The sequence below is a fragment of the Clupea harengus genome, chromosome 6 (assembly GCF_900700415.2).
Source record: "Clupea harengus chromosome 6, Ch_v2.0.2, whole genome shotgun sequence".
Classification (NCBI taxonomy): Eukaryota; Metazoa; Chordata; class Actinopteri; order Clupeiformes; family Clupeidae; genus Clupea; species Clupea harengus.
This window is the reverse complement of record NC_045157.1, coordinates 30,648,516-30,665,446: the sequence shown is the minus strand read 5'-3', so window position 1 is coordinate 30,665,446 and position 16,931 is coordinate 30,648,516.

Genomic DNA, 16,931 nt, shown 5'->3' with positions numbered 1-16,931 from the left:
TGACAACAATTTTAACACACTCAAAACATTAACAAGATCAAACAGGCTACACGTAACCATAGCTTACTTCATTGCTTATTGAGGGCATTCTCCTGCTTCAAGTTCCATTTCTGTAAACCTGATTTATTTTGACAGACAAGAGGGAAAAGTGGATCTGCTACTCCATTGAGGGCCAAGCAGTAATGTTGTGTTTCTACCTTTTCTTATTCATCTTCTTTATCGTCATCTTTCCTCTGCTATTTGGAGTCTATGGCAGCCCCTAGAACTGTATGGTAAAGTTTAGAAATTTGGCACAGTAACTGGGGACAGTTCCCTGATTATTTTCCCAAGTTTCATGTGTGCGCCTCGAGCACTCTAGCGTGGTGAGGTACGTTTAGGTACGTAACTTTTAAACCGTATGTGCGATTTTCAAAAACGAGGTATGGTAAGGCAGAAAATTATAAAATCTACAAGATGGACTCCCCGATTTTCCAATTGTAGAGAAAGTTGCTATCATTTCTTTGCCATTAAAATGTACAGTCCTTCATTATCCATTACACTTTTCATCCAAATTAGTGAAATCCTATCTCTCCAGCTTGCCACCCAACGTGTGTGTTCACTAGAGTTCCTGCACAGTCCAGGCTCTGTATATGGGAAACAGACAAAGTGGCTCTGACCGGGCCATGACATTATTCAGACAACGTTGCTTGACGGAAGAGAGGGGTGTATTTGATTGCCTGTTGAGCTCACCACACCTTTAAGGACGTAATACTATAACTATCAAGTGACATTTCTCCTCCGTCATAGGCAACCATATCTGATATGACAATCATTGTGCACTCAGGCTGCCTTTTGAGCAAATATTCCTTCCTCCAATATTTAACCTTACGATTGCTCAATCATCCAGCTCTTTCCGTGTGCATAATAGCGTAGGATGACAACACAAATGATTAAAATCGAAATATTCACCAACTGGAATCTCAATAGCCTTTGTGGTGGAATTCACAACTGATTGTCACTGTCACGTATTTCATGTGATGTGATTATGTCTATGATTAGAGCATTGGAGACAAATTAATGAAAGACAATCATGTTGAAATTACATCGTTTATATTAGTTTTATCCCACATTTTTGTACGGGAAAATTCTAAGGAGAATGGGTACAAGTGTGGTACAAAATCTTCCTCTAGCTGGTGAAACTACGTCTGAGGATAAGTGAACTGCTGTTCCATTTTACCGCCACTCGGTGTCACTATTTTATTTAAATCGTCATATTGTATTGACGAGGATGCAGTGCAGGTATGAGTTACGTCAGGGGTAATAATTACAGTCCCCTCCAGAATTATTGGCACCCCTATTTAATATGAGTTAAAAAGCCTGATGGAAATCCCCCTTACTGATTATCAAATGTTTTTACTCTGCAAATAAAGAAAATGAGTTCCATATGAGCCCATTACTACAAGAAAAAAATTATGCTACCAAACTCTGAAACTGCTGGACAGCTATCATTAACCCTCCAATGGTGGGCCATATCTCGGCAAGATGAATCAATTGTTCCATTGGGCAAGCGGCAGTCATCTTTGTGAATGTTGCATATGCATATATTCCTGTGAGATATAACAAACCATATTTCATTATTATCAGAGGCAAATAATGTTTCATTTTGACAGAACTACTGACAATATAATGTAATGCCATGTTTGACCATGTGGTCAAAACTAAATATTTTAATTGGCCATTGATTGTCCAACAGGGCCATGATAATTCTGTGATTTACTGTGTAGTTCCTGCAGTTATGGTCATACATACATTTTGTTGTTTAAATCTTTGAGGTTAAATAGTATTACTAATAATGTGTAATGTAACAAATCCACAAAATGAAAAGGCTTTCTTTTTTCTTTCTGAAGTTGTTCTGACATTTACACATCTTTCAAACGTACAGTTGTCCTGCTTTCCTGAAGTATGTCTTTGACGTAGCCGGTCGCAGCATTCTCTCTATAATCAACAGCTCTCTGGCCACTGGTACCGTTCCAACCTCCCGAGTAACTACCGACCAATCTCTAAGCCCCTGTTCCTGTGGAAGGTTCTTGAAAAGGTCATTCTCTGCCAATTGCTGCCCCACTTACACCAAAATAACATATTAGAAAGATTTCAGTCAAGTTGTAGGGCTCATCATAGCACAGAGTCTGCCTAGTTAAAAGTATCCAATGACCTGCTCCTCTCTGTTGACTCCAGTGACTGTGCTGTTCTGATTCTTCTTGACCTCAGTGCAGCCGATGGCGCTTGTGTAGCAGCCGTGGAGATCTCGTGCAGGAGATAGTTGATACTATAGCCTGCCTGGAGAATACCAAAACAAATTCCTAGTATCTGTATACATGGCGAAATAAAGTTGAATTGAATTGAATTGAATTGAATTGAATTGAATTGAATTGAATTGAATTTTGACACAGTGGATCACAACATTTTAATTGACCGTCTCCAGTGCGGGGTTGGAGTTAGTGGTATTGCTTTGAGCTGGTTCTCATCCTACCTCAGCAATAGAAGTTTTGCTGTGAATTTAGGTCAAATAAGTCTGAAGTTATATTATTCGGCCCCCCTGACTCCATCAAAACTGACCAACCTAGGCAATCTGTCTACTCTGGTCAAGCCCCAAGTCAAAAACCTTGGTGTAATATTCGATTCGGCCTTTCAATTTGACAAACAGGTCAATGTAGTAGTTAGAGCCAGCTTCTACCAATTTCGCACCATTGCCAAAATCAAGTCTTTCCTGTCACCCAAAGATCTTGAGAAGGTCATCCACGCCTTCATATCCTCCTGGCTAGACTACTGCAATTCCTTGTATGCTGGAATAAGCCACTCGTCCCTGTCCCGCCTACCACAAGTCCAAAACGCCACTGCAAGGCTCCTGACCGGTACCTGGAAAAGAGACCATATTAGCCCTATCCTGGCCTCTCTCCACCAGCTTCCAGTGCGGTTCAGGGTTGATTTTTAGGTGCTCCAGTGCGGTTCAGGGTTGATTTTAAGGTGCTCCTTTTTGTTTTTAAAGCCCTTAATGGCCAGGCCCCTTCCTATATCACAGACCTCCTAACCCCTTATTCCACCGCCAGGCCCCTTCCTATATCACAGACCTCCTAACCCCTTATTCCACCGCCAGGCCCCTTCCTATATCACAGACCTCCTAACCCCTTATTCCACCGCCAGGCCCCTTCCTATATCACAGACCTCCTAACCCCTTATTCCACCGCCAGGCCCCTTCCTATATCACAGACCTCCTAACCCCTTATTCCACCGCCAGGCCCCTTCCTATATCACAGACCTCTTAACCCCTTATTCCACCGCCAGGCCCCTTCCTATATCACAGACCTCTTAACCCCTTATTCCACCGCCAGGCCCCTTCCTATATCACAGACCTCCTAACCTCTTATTCCACCGCCAGGCCCCTCAGGTCGTCTAAAATAGGGCTCCTGGCAGTCCCCCAATCTAAGCTTAAATCCAGGGGTGACCGCGCTTTTGCAGCTCCTAGACTGTGGAACAGCATCCCCCTCTCTATAAGATTAGCGCCCTCTATTGACTCCTTCATGTCCGAGCTCAGAACCTACTTTCATTCTTTAGCCTTTGGTTCCCCCTGATTTGAGTTGATAATTTGTGTGTATATAGATGCATAGTTGAGGGTTTTCATCTGTTTACTATTTGTTTTGATCTTTTATTTGTACAGCACTTTGGTCAATGCAAGTTGTTTTAAAATGTGCTTTATGAATACATTTGACTTTGACTTTGAGGTCCAGGTAGACATTGAGTCCAAGACAAGTCTGGGAAGACCACAGCCAGAAAACCCTTTGATGACTTCATTATGCGTTATGCGTTTTGGTTTTTCTGTCCACCATCCATCACGACCAGGGAAGAGAGTTAGAAAACACTCTCTTTGGCAAGCTCCAAGGCTACTGTGGTATTGGCCATTCTCGCACCTCTCCTAATCCTGCAGAGCGTTTCAACAGAGCCTTGAAGAGTCCCAGAAATCAAGATGGAAAGAGAACCTAAACAAAGTGGTCCATAACTATAACTCACATATAACTCACATGTGCATGAAGCGACGGGATTTTCTCCATTCTTTCTTCTCTTTGGTCGTGAGCCAACCTTGCCTGTTGGTCTGGTGTTCCCGAGGAGAGGAGAAGAAAGGAACCAGTCACAGACTGGCTACGCAGAGAAGTGGAGAGAAGTTATGCAAGAAGCCTATGTTATTGCAATGCAGAATATGAAGAAAAGTGCAAGAAAATGACAGAAAAACTACAATCAGTGGAGTTCTGCCCTTGAAATAGGTGACCATGTCCTGGTGAGAAACCTCACACACAGAGGGGGTACTGCGTAGCTACTGGGGAGACATGATTCATGTTGTCGGGGGGGAAGACAGGCCCTGAGAGTCCAGTATATGTGGTTGAACCATTGCAAGGAACAGGGAAGAGGACATATGTTACATCGTAACCTACTCCTGTCATCATGCCTCTACCTGGTTGAAGAGCCAGAGGTTCGTGAACCCAACCTGAAAGAGGTAAGCAGCAGAAACAAAGCAAACAGACAGCGAGAAGAAATCATACAGAAGCCAAACATGATATTTACCTGACACACAGACAGTTCCAGTGAAGAGGAGTATGACTTGTGGACAGTGAGACATGCTGATCCACCTCTAAATACAGAGGGCATGGGTGGCAGAGGAGCACTCAGAGACAGGTCTGAGAGGGCATGGGTGGCAGAGGAGCACTCAGAGACAGGTCTGGGAGGGCATGGGTGGCAGAGGAGCACTCAGAGACAGGTCTGAGAGGGCATGGGTGGCAGAGGAGCACTCAGAGACAGGTCTGAGAGGGCATGGGTGGCAGAGGAGCACTCAGAGACAGGTCTGAGAGGGCATGGGTGGCAGAGGAGCACTCAGAGACAGGTCTGGGAGGGCATGGGTGGCAGAGGAGCACTCAGAGACAGGTCTGAGAGGGCATGGGTGGCAGAGGAGCACTCAGAGACAGGTCTGAGAGGGCATGGGTGGCAGAGGAGCACTCAGAGACAGGTCTGAGAGGGCATGGGTGGCAGAGGAGCACTCAGAGACAGGTCTGAGAGGGCATGGGTGGCAGGTCTGAGAGGGCATGGGTGGCAGAGGAGCACCCTGAAGAGGAGCATGTGGATGAGAGGCATAGCTTTTTAAGAGCTGAGATGTGCCATGGAGTCTGTTTTAGAAGACATCGACGGCGCATTCATTTTGAAAGAGGAACAGAGAAACGCGATTAAGGCATTTGTCAATCGAATGTGATGTTTTTGCCGTCCTTCCTACGGGATTCGGTAAAAGTTTAATTTATCAGCTGGCCCCGATGAGTTATACTACGTTGTAGGTCTATCCAATTGAGCGAAGAGGCATTTTTTTTCCTGATTCGGTTGAAACACGCCCCATAATCACAGCCCAATGGAGCAGTATCAGTATTCGAAAACTTAGATAGCTGTCTTGATCCTTGATCTCTTGTTGGACAGGTGTCTGACGAGACACGTCCTTTCGGGGGAAGGTATCTCAAAAACCGTTGATTTCGAACAGTCTATTAGGATAGCATGTACGGCAACATGTGACGTCATCACGCTGTGTGTGCTTATTTGCTAGCTAACAGCTACTGTTAGCGACCTGGCTAACGGATACCTCAGACTATTTTTGTTAATCAATCATGGCATAATTGCATAGTATGAATAATAATACGGTGAATACTTTTGTGGGACTTCGACGATTTCATCCACCATCTTTTTTTTTATTTGTCTCTGGTTAGGGAGATGGCGCACAGATTTTAAGAGTTTTCGAACAGGGCCTCAGACTCATTTTCTGACAAGAATTATGAGTATGACAACGTCAAGCTAGCAAAACTATGCCTCTGTTGAGAAATCGCCAACATTATTGTGATTGGTCTACATGGGCTACTTCCAGTGGCGATTTTAGCCTGAAATTTCTGGTGGGGCAATTTTGTATGACGTCATGTCACCGTCACAAAAATAGAGGTAGCTGATTATTATAAGCAGTAGGCCTATATAGACCAGTAAGATATGCTATGGGCTGCATTTTGAGTGCCAGCAGGGAGCAGAAATCCTATTTCAAATACATTTCACATGCTTCAGCGTGACACAAAGATGTTGCCTATAATACAGCATTAAAGTAAAATGATTGCAACAAAGTAAAACAGACACATAGCTCAAATAACTTGCATAATTTATTAAGCTTGTGGCACACGTGTGGCATACAATATGAAGCAAAAGGCACAACTTAAACAAATAACAGCAACAAAACATGCTGCTAAATGAACGAAACTTTGTTCTTGCAGATTGCATTGATACATCCATCAGCTCCAAAAAAAAAAAACTTTGACTCACAGAATCGTAGTGTCTTTGCAGCCTGGTGCCGGCCCTCGCACATCGTCTCAAAGTTTGCACTTCCCACATTACATTTTACATTTAGTCATTTAGCAGACGCTTTTATCCAAAGCGACTTACATTGTATACACATTTTAAATGTACACTGATGGCACACTGCACATCAGGAGCAATTAGGGGTTCAGTGCCTTGCTCAAGGACACTTCGACAGGGAATCGAACTAGCAACCTTCTGATTACTAAACGACTTCTTTACCTCCTGTACCACTGCCGCCCACAGAGCTTTATGCACGATATCAGCCTCCCCAGTACATAACGATTCTCCTCTGTCTGTTTGTTGTGCTCTAAAATGTTCCGTTGATATGCACTATCTAGCTGTGCCATGATGTTGACCTGCCCCAAAAGTCCCAATTGCAGGGCGCAATTGATTATGGGGTTTACAGCTTTCGTGTTTCACTGTTCTTTCTGCCAGATGCTTCAGGTCTTTGAATCCATCCCTTGTCCGAACTGAGTCTGCATTAGTACCAATTCCAAAAAGAAGGCATGGGAAACAGAACATTGCTCGTTTTGATATGTTAGCTGTTAGCCATGTCTTTCTGTCATACCATTCCGTCTTGAAAGTTCGAGTCGCTTTCTGACCAGGCTGCAGCAGGATCAAGTCGTCTGGTATGTGTAGTCCCAAACATTTGATTTCTAATTTTTCTTCCAGCGGCAATGTACAAAATTGCACCCTCAACAAATAATCTACGTTATTCATTGTATGAATTAAAAAACACTTCCAAAATAGTCGTAATCTAGCGATAGCTAACTAGCAGTGCCATTACTGGCATTGATCTGACTGTATGTTTGTTTTTTCTTAGTCACGGGGTACAGGTCTCGCGGTTTTCGCATTATTCCAGTCTAGTTGCCAGGCATATTTCGTGGGGCACATCTGAAAGTGCCCCACCGCTCAATGTTAACTTTGGCCTGTGTGGTTCACGCTCATTGGTGTTTCCATGGTAACGGTGGGGCAGCGTGGGCTGTTGCCCCACCAGAAAGGGAGGGACAGCGGAGAGCAGCATTTCACAGAGCAAGCACACAGACAGAAAAACACACAAATCAAATTACTCCAAAACAAGACTATAATGCTTGTGAGTCAAGTTTATTCACACACATATTCACGCTACTTTGCATACAAAAATATATATATTTTGCAGCGAAGTACAAATGTATTGAGCTTTTTGCACAACAGCGTCATCTGGATCTGGTGGGGCAGTGCCCTACCTGCCCCTAATGTAGAAACGCCACTGGCTACTTCACATCACAGCACTTCAGATTTTGCTACAGACCAGCCTAATTAATCTAGGGGCGAGGGTGTTTATATTCACGAATATATATGCCTACATTTTTTCCAAAAGATGGCCAGGTCATCACAATGGTAACATTTGATAAGAGAGTAAAAATGTAATCGTTGGACATTGGTGTGCAATTAAGTTGGAAAAAAAGAGAAGTTAGAAAGTGAGAAGTTAGAAAAGTTGAAACTTCAATGACTCAACTGCGATCGAAAATGCTAAACTCTCTAATTAGGTTTAAGGTCGTGGGATGGATCCGATAAATGTCCTTCTTCGATACTGATCATATAAATGGGACTGTAAATATTGTGGCTAAAAAGATGAAGTGGTGTATTTTATGCCATTGGGTGACACCCATTTTCCCCTACACGCCTGATGTTGCTTTGGCGACGCTGATGGCATAATGACACGTTCCAGAACGTTTAAAGAAGAACACTTAAGAAAACGAAATTTTGATCAAACCTTATCGAAATCCCTACTGAGACTTTCAAAAGATATTCAGTTGATTTTAATTATGGAAGGCCACACTGAGGTAATTTGTGAAAAGCAATTTAGGCTAGAGATTACAGAAATAGGTTTTTCTTCATTTTTTGTCACCTAATCTCTTAAACTAATTGAACGAAATTCTACATTGTTTAGGCTACTTTTAATCTTGGCTGTTGTTTTAAGTATTACTCAATTCATATTACTTTTTCTGAACACTGAATGTTTTCAAAGACTTTCTTTTCTTGCTGTGATCTACAGCATAGATTAGATTTTAGCTGGTTAAGCATATTCCACAAGGAGAAAATAGGATTTACAACAACGTTATTTCAATCAAACTCATTCATTCGCTGTGTGTGTTTAGTTAGCATATTCTGTGTGTAACCCTTGGGTAACCCTTGGGCTTGAGATGGCAGCAGCAGGAGTCATCGAGCCAAGCAACAGTCCGTGGACGGCGCCGGCCGTCCTGGTAAGGAAGAAAGATCAGAAATGGCGTTTCTGTGTCGATTACAGACGCCTGAACTATGTCACACGAAAAGACTCATACCCCTTACCACAGATCGACAACGCCCTCGACAAAATTGCCGGGTCGAGATTGTTCAGTTCTCTGGACCTTCTGAGCGGGTATTGGCAGGTACACCTGATGCCAGAAGGCGCGCGCCAAGACAGCGTTTTCAATCAGAGGGCTATGGCAATTCCGAGTCTTGCCATTCAGACTATGCAACGGGCCGGCCACCTTCGAGCGCTTAATGGAGAGAATGCTCGCTGGTGTGCCACGGAGTCGCTGTGTGGTGTTCCTCGACGAATTGCTATGCCATGCTGCGGACTGTGGCTATGGCTAACCTGCAAGAAGTGTTTGAGGCTATCCGAAAAGCGGGACTCCGATGACGACTGTGTGTGACGACGGAGTGCTGGCAGTGTGAGCGTCACGAGAAGAAGAGCACGGCGACGGCTGAGACAACACACGACCAGCATCCAAGAGAGGCAGATGTCCGCACAGCCAACACCACGGACGCAGCGCCAGCCACAGACAAAGAGTGGGAAGCCTTCAACAGACAAAAGCTGCAACAGATGCAAGAGCAAGACCCTGTCCTCGCCAGGCTCCGTTCTTGGGTGGGAGAGGGGCAGCGTCCACAGTGGTCTGCTGTTTCTGCTCTGGATCCAGAGACCAAAACACTGTACTCGCAGTGGCCCAACTTCACCATCAGGCAGCGTCCGGACAGCGTGAGACACTACAGCTGCTGGTGCCTCCCTGTGTGCGTGGCCAGCTGCTACGGATGAACCACGGCGCGGTGGGGACAGGACACTTCGGGAACTCAAAGACACTACACCGACTCCGGTCACGGTTCTACTGGCCGGGTTGCCGCCTCGACACCGAGCAATACGTCCATTGCTGTGACGCCTACACAGCCCGAAAAGGTCCCATGCCCCTCTACAACGATACCAGGTCGGGGGACCCATGGAACGAGTCGGCGTGGATTTCCTCGGACCTTTCCCCGTCACTGAGCGGAATAACCGCTACATCCTGGTGGCAATGGATTACTTCACCAAGTGGCCCGAGGCGTACGCCACTTCTGACCAGAGTGCCGTAACAACAGCGAAATTTCTGGTGAACGAGATGTTCTCTCCTTTCGACGCCCCGAGGCAGAGGTGTTCCAGGATGTCTGTCGGTTGCTGGGGGTAAAGAAGACACGGACTACCCCACTACACCCCCAGAGGGATGGACTGGTGGAACGCTTCAACAAGATGCTGGCGGAGCAATTGACCATCACTGGCAATCGGCAGACAGATTGGGACCTCCACATCCCCATGGTCCTGTGGGCGTACAGGAGCGCAGTTCAGGAGAGCACCGGATGCACACCCGCTGCCTTGATGTTCGGCCACGAGCTCCGGACGCCCGTGGATCTGGCGTTCGGACCACCCCCGGTCGAGGGCGCACCAGGACTGAGCTACTACTACCGGCTGCGTGACCAACTCCGCAAAGCGGTATGGGTTTACTCCCCGCAGCGGAAAAGAGATATGTGCCCGAAGTTGTCTAGCAAATGGATAGGGCCATGTGTTGTGTTAGATAAACTGTCAGATGTTGTGTACCGTGTGCAGCTAACAGGGCGTAGAAGAACTGTAGTCCTCCACCGTGACCTCCTAGCACCCTACCGGCCTTTAGCTCGCCGCAGTGAGGAAACTGTAGAGACTGTGGGGGAATCGTCCACTGGGACCGTAAAAAAAACCTCCGCCTGCAATGAGGACGCCATCGAACCACTCAGGGCGTACCCACAGGGCCCCTGCTCATCTTCAGGACTTTGTCATGCAGGCTGGGGTTTATGAGGACATGTAACCCGCCTGAAGGGGGCTATGTAGCGTAGCTCGGATTGTTATGCCGACTGGTGTTATTGTTATGCCGAGGTGTATTCTGGGAGAACTAAGCCACAGCTGTTTGAACCCATCATCGACTCATTCTTTACTTCGTCACAATACATTGCACAGATTATGCAGACGCAGACCGCCACGATTGACTGACACACACACACATTGTTCAAATCATAGGCTGGACGCTTTATTAGTCTTTCTACATGGGTTTAGTTAATGATCGGGCTATAATAAGACCACATGGGCTATGTAATCGCTGACAACCGGGACAATTTTATAGTGGTTGGTGTAAACCGGGACATTTTAGCGTCCCGACAGGTTTTTGTCGGGACTCGGGACACGCAACTCAAAATCGGGACTGTCCCGGTCAAACCTGGTCACCCTACACAAGATAGACATCACGATAGGTTCCTTAAAGGCGGAATAAGTAGGACTTGTTGATTGCTGTTTGTAAACGCACCATTCAAAGTTGGCCCCTCCTCCATGGCTCAACGATCACGAGAGAGAGAGAGCATGAATAAAAAGCATAAGATATGGTTGGAGTAAGAGTTATCCATTAGTGCGGTTACATGTGCAAAACAATATGAGAAGACTATAAGACACAAATAATCGCCCCCTAAAAAAAGAAAGAAAAAAGAGCAATGAGAGAAGGAAGGAACGTAGCCATGAGATCAGCTCCCTTCAAAGAGCCGCTATTCCCATCTCTACAGGTTGATTGGATGACTCTAAGGTGTCCAACAGATCGCACAGGAACACATGAAACACCTGCCAACAACCCTAATTGGTCTCATTTCACAGTGGGAGAAAGCACAGTACATTGTACCACACTGTGATTACACTGTTCAAAAACATGGGATTTTTAAAACATTATGTTGCACTAGACCGCAGTAATTGTTGTTTCCTCTGCCACTAGGGAAGAATGTGACTGGACGTAGGTCTAATTTTAACTAATTGTGCATGGCAAAACTTAAACACCATTTTACAAACAACGGTCTTATCAGTCTTATCAACTTAATGCAAACAAACACAAAGGTCTCTCAGACTAACTGCAGCTGAGTAGGTTGGGATATTTCAGCTCCAAAATAATGACACGATTAACAGTGATATAGTCCTGTGACAGTTGTGGAGTAATAGCGCCATGCTGTGGTTAAAACAAATATTTTAAAACTAAATGTAAAACTATGCCTAAATTGAGAAACAGTCTACACATGATTGTGATTGGTCTACATAGGCTACTTCAGATCACTTAAAATATTGCTACAGACCAGCCTAATTAATTTAGGGCTAGGGTGTTTTCATTCACCGATAGATATGTCTACATCTTTAACAGAAGATCAGGCAATCATAATGGTAGCATATGATTAGAGACTAAAAATGTACTCGTTGGACATTGGTGTGCAATTGAGTTGTGGCAGTTAGCAAAGTTAAGACGTCAATGACTCAACTCCGATCGAAAAGGCTAAACTGGGGAGTCTATTCTCTAATTAGGTCTATCGTGGGATGGATCCGAGAAATGTCCTTCTTTGACATAGATCATATGCAGTGCCGCTGCTAGCCATTTTGGTGCCCTAAGCATAACTCCTTTATGATGCCCCCCCCCCCCCCCCCCCCCCCCCGAGAAAGAAAAAACGAAACGAAAAAGGAAAATCTACTTTGTAAACACAGTTCACAGAACAGCCAAAACATACATACACACAAGTATTGGGATGTGCAAAATCTTCGTAAAAATTAAATAGTCATCCATAAATACAAACTTAAAAGCAGAAGTATACAAGTAAGCAATCTTCTTCAATGAAGCAAAGATTTAGAAGCAGAAAATTCACACAATTTTACTTCACTTTGTAAACACACTATGTAGAACAGCTAAAACACCTCTTGTCACTACATATCCATAACTTTGCAGCTAAATTTGTGATTCCTGGTTGCTATGGTTATCAAGGTGCTATGCTAGCTAGCTAACTAGCTAAGGAAACTTTTAATAACCTTAAACGATTTAAATGGAAGATTTCCATTTGCAGGAAATGATAGCTAGTTATCTAGCGAATGTTATAGTCTCCTCGATTTAACTTCTACAATTATAATGGGTGCCTGTGACACTTCTTATGAACGAGTTCATATTCATATTCATGAGTTCATATTCACACATATTAACAGCAGTTCATCATTTGTAAAGAATGCTGATATGAAATATGAAAACAACCAGTAGTCAATGTGCAAGCTTCCAATTTAATCGTGATTTAAGATACTTTATTTGAGTTGGGGCAGTCTGTCCTTCAGTCGAGGCATAATGATCTCTCGCTACAAGTTTCACCTGTTCGTGTTGGAGTAACAAATGCTTGTGGAGTCAAGTGCAGTTGAGAGGCGCTTGTCTCCAGGGCACAGATAAAAACTTAACTTTTTTCTCTTTTCACGGATACAAATAAAAAAGGCTGTGATTGGAATACGGGACTGGAGCTGTCCCTGACGGGACAAATACAAATCACCCATAATTCAGGATGTCCCGGACAATTCGGGACGGTTGGCGACCCTACTTGCACCTAAGTTATAACATATTTGAGTGTGCTAACATTAGCAATAACGTCAGCTAGTTTGAGGTGTATGCATAGGCTAACCATTAAATTAGCAGCACATTTCCCGTATTTAACAATGATTAAACATGGACTTACCTGAAAATGATGCACGGGCATCATCTCGCAGTTTCTTTCTCTTTCTTTTTTGTGCCCCTGACTCCTGTTGTCTTTTTGAGGCCATTTTCGAAAAGTTAGCCTACTGTCAAAGTTCGTCAGGCCACTGAGATAGGAAAGGGCACCCACGGCGAGCTTGGGAAGTTGAGTGAGTATTTTTATTTATTTATTTTATTTGGGGGGGGGGGCACCATCGTAACTTTTTTTGAGCAATTAATCAATCTCTTGTTCTGCCTGTTTTGTGATATACATGCCTAAAAGGTGCCTAATATTTCTATACTGAAATAATATCGGCATTATAATTATTATAACTATGATGATTTTTCAGTTGCCTATTTTTTGGTGCCCCCTCAGGACTTGGTGCCCTACGCACAGCGCGTAGTTCGCGTTATGGGAGCGGCGGCACTGATCATATGAATTAACCTATTAGAAAACATTGTGCCTAGATACAAAAAGTGAGTTATGCCTTAATTTCAAGCCGGCATTGTCATTGTAATGCCATTCTTGGCTTTCTGAAGAAGAAAAAACTGAGAGACTTCAGCTCATTCAAAACCCTGCAGCTCGGCTATTAACCAGAACCAAGAAGAGCGAGCACATTAGTCCAGTTTTAGCTGCTCTGCACTGGCTTCCGGTAACATTTAGAATTGATTGTAAGGTCCTTCTCCTTACATACAAAGCCATTAATGGGTAAGGACCAAGTTACATTGCAAACTCCTTTGTCAAATAATTGCCTTCAAGAACACTGCGATCATAGAATGCTGGTTTATTGTAGGTTCCCAGCAACAGCCGTAGCATAAGAAAATCGGAGACGCAGCATTTCTCAATTACGCCCCAAAACTATGGAACACACTGCCTATAGATATCAGGGAAGCCAGCTCGCTAAACATTACAAAACAATGTAATTTCACCTTAGACATTAACTAGCTACGACTGCTGCATTTGATTTATTTTTTCTTTTTAAATCTATATGCACTCTATCCCTGTTTTTATGTTCATGTTTATTTTATGGATATTTTTAATAATAATAATAATAATAATAATGTATTTTATTTGTAATGCACTCTTCATTCAAAAGAATTCAAAAGAGTGCCAACATATTAAAAACTAACTATAATAATACAATAAAATAAAAATGAATTAACATAAGCATAATAGAAAACTTTTTAACATTTTAACATACGATTTAACACAAGGCCAGAAATGCCTTCCTGAATAAAAATGTTTTTAGTCCAGCTTTAAAGGAGTCCAGCGTCTGCGTTGCCCTTAGGTGGTCAGGGAGGCTGTTCCATAAGCGTGGCGCTGCCGAGCAAAAGGCCCGGTCGCCCATGGTGCGGAGCTTTGTTTTGGGGACGCGGAGGAGCGAGCTGTTTGAAGACCTGAGGGTGCAGGTGGAGGTTTGGGGAGTAATTAATTCTTGCAGGTAGGGAGGTGCATGCCCATTTATGCATGTATGGGTGAGTATAAGGACTTTGTAGTCAATCCGGAAAGAGACAGGGAGCCAGTGTAGTGAGTGTAATATTGGTGTTATGTGCTCATATTTCCGGACCCTCATCAGGATCCTGGCAGCGCTGTTTTGGATGTATTGCAGCTTCTGGATGTTCTTGCCAGTGATCCCATAGAAAAGCGAATTACAATAGTCCAGTCTTGAGGAGATAAAGGCGTGGACAAGCTTCTCTGCATCTGATAGGGTTAAAGTGGGGCGGAGTTTGGAGATGTTTCTTAGATGATAAAAGGAGGTTTTGCACAGGTGTTTTATATGGTCATTAAAGGTCAGGTGAGGGTCAAACCTAACTCCGAGATATTTTTATGTGAGTCACTGTGCATGTAATTCCTTTGTGTACGTCATTTCTTTGCTGTTAAGCACTTTGAGCTGAATTGTTTTGTATGAAAGGTGCTATACAAATAACGTTTATTATTATTACTTTATGTCATTGCCTGACCATAGATTGCGCTTGTAGGTGACGACACCTATTTCCGCCTAAACTCCTGGTGTTGCTTAGGTCTCCTTGACGGTATAATGACACGTTCCAGAACGTTTGAAGTAGAACACTCAAGAAAACGAAATCTTCAGAAAACCTTATCGAAATCCCTTTCAGAGAGCGCAACATTTTTTTCCTACCAAGACTTTCTAAAGATATTCAGTTGATTTCAAATATGGAAAGCCACACTGAGGTTATTTATGGAAAGCAATTAAGGTTACAGATTACAGAAATCATTTATCTCTAATCTCTTGAAATAATTTAACGAAATTCTACATTGTTTAGGCTACTTTTCATCTTGGCTGCTTTTGAAGTATTACTCAGTTCTTGGTATTTCTGAGACTTTTCTTTGCTGCCGTGATCTACACTATAGACTTAGCTGGGAGCGGATGTTCAACGAGGAGTAAATAGGCAAATAGAAAAAATATCACTATGTAAATCAAACTCATTCATTCACTGCGTGCGAATTAACTGGTTTTAGTGAGAATATTCTGTGTGTAACCCTTTGCTCTGACTGACAAATCTCTTGCAGAGGGAAATGCTGGTGATCTTCATGAAGCTTTCTACAGCAGGGAGCCATAAAGCCCCTCTTCTCTGTGCATGACATGATCGAGTATATGATCTGTCAGGAGAGAGAAGCCTACATGGAGAGGTCCGATAGAAAAACCACATCCTTAAAATGTCAAAGTCTGCTAGAATAAGGGTGTACCAGAGAGATTGACCAGGAAGATCGTTTTGTATTCCTCTTTTACACGTAGGTCCTGTAAAATGAACGGCACTGTCGACTGTCTGGTAAGCGAAAGTGATCATTATAATAATATAATTATAATACAGTCCATCTGTAACAGCTGACACTGTTTCAATGAATTGAGAAGAATTTGAACATTAAAGAACATATGTATGACTACTTTAATTCAAGTTACAATATTTGGCTTATAATGTTTTCCTTCTTTAGATGATGGAAGTGTAGGCACTTATTAAGCTGCTGGATATACATCGGGAAATCGAGCAAGAACTGGTGGAGGCTAAAGAGTCTTTGCCCACAGCTCTATCTTTTCCGTCACCTTCAAAAGTGAGAAGCATGGTTCAATGGTTCAATTACAGTTTTCTTTGAGGTTGTGTATTGTTTCCCTTCATTTCTAAGATTTCTGATTGTGGATAATATAGGCCTACTCTATGTTCTAATAAAAGAACATTTTACTTTTCAGTAGCGAGCCATCAACAGACAACGGCTCATTGAAAGCGCTTCAGATGGCCGTGAAGCTGATGGGTGCCCCAGAGCACTATCTGTCGGAGGTAGTGGTGGATGTCGTCTCCAGGCTGGTCCATCTCATGGAGACCAACCCAGCAGATGCTGCCCACCGTGCCCTGTCTGTGTTTCTGAGAGGCAAAGCCAGTGTTATTGCACTAGAAGTGCTGAAAAAACTTCCCAGAGATCAGAAGATAGCTCACTACACTCATCTAGAATAGATAGTCGAGTCAGTTCAACGCAAACTGTTCAAGTCCACAGAGATTACAAGTTTGGACCCAGGCAGCAACAATGATAGATTAATAACTGAATTCACTTCAATTATCATAACTAAAATTGAGAAGCTTTTCCGTCCACGCTGTGTGCCATTGGAGCGTGTGAACATCATCACCGTCCTTTTGAGGGCTTCTGAGAAGACTCATCATGCAGACTCCATGAAGTTGGTCATTCGTTCTGACACTGTGACGTGTGTC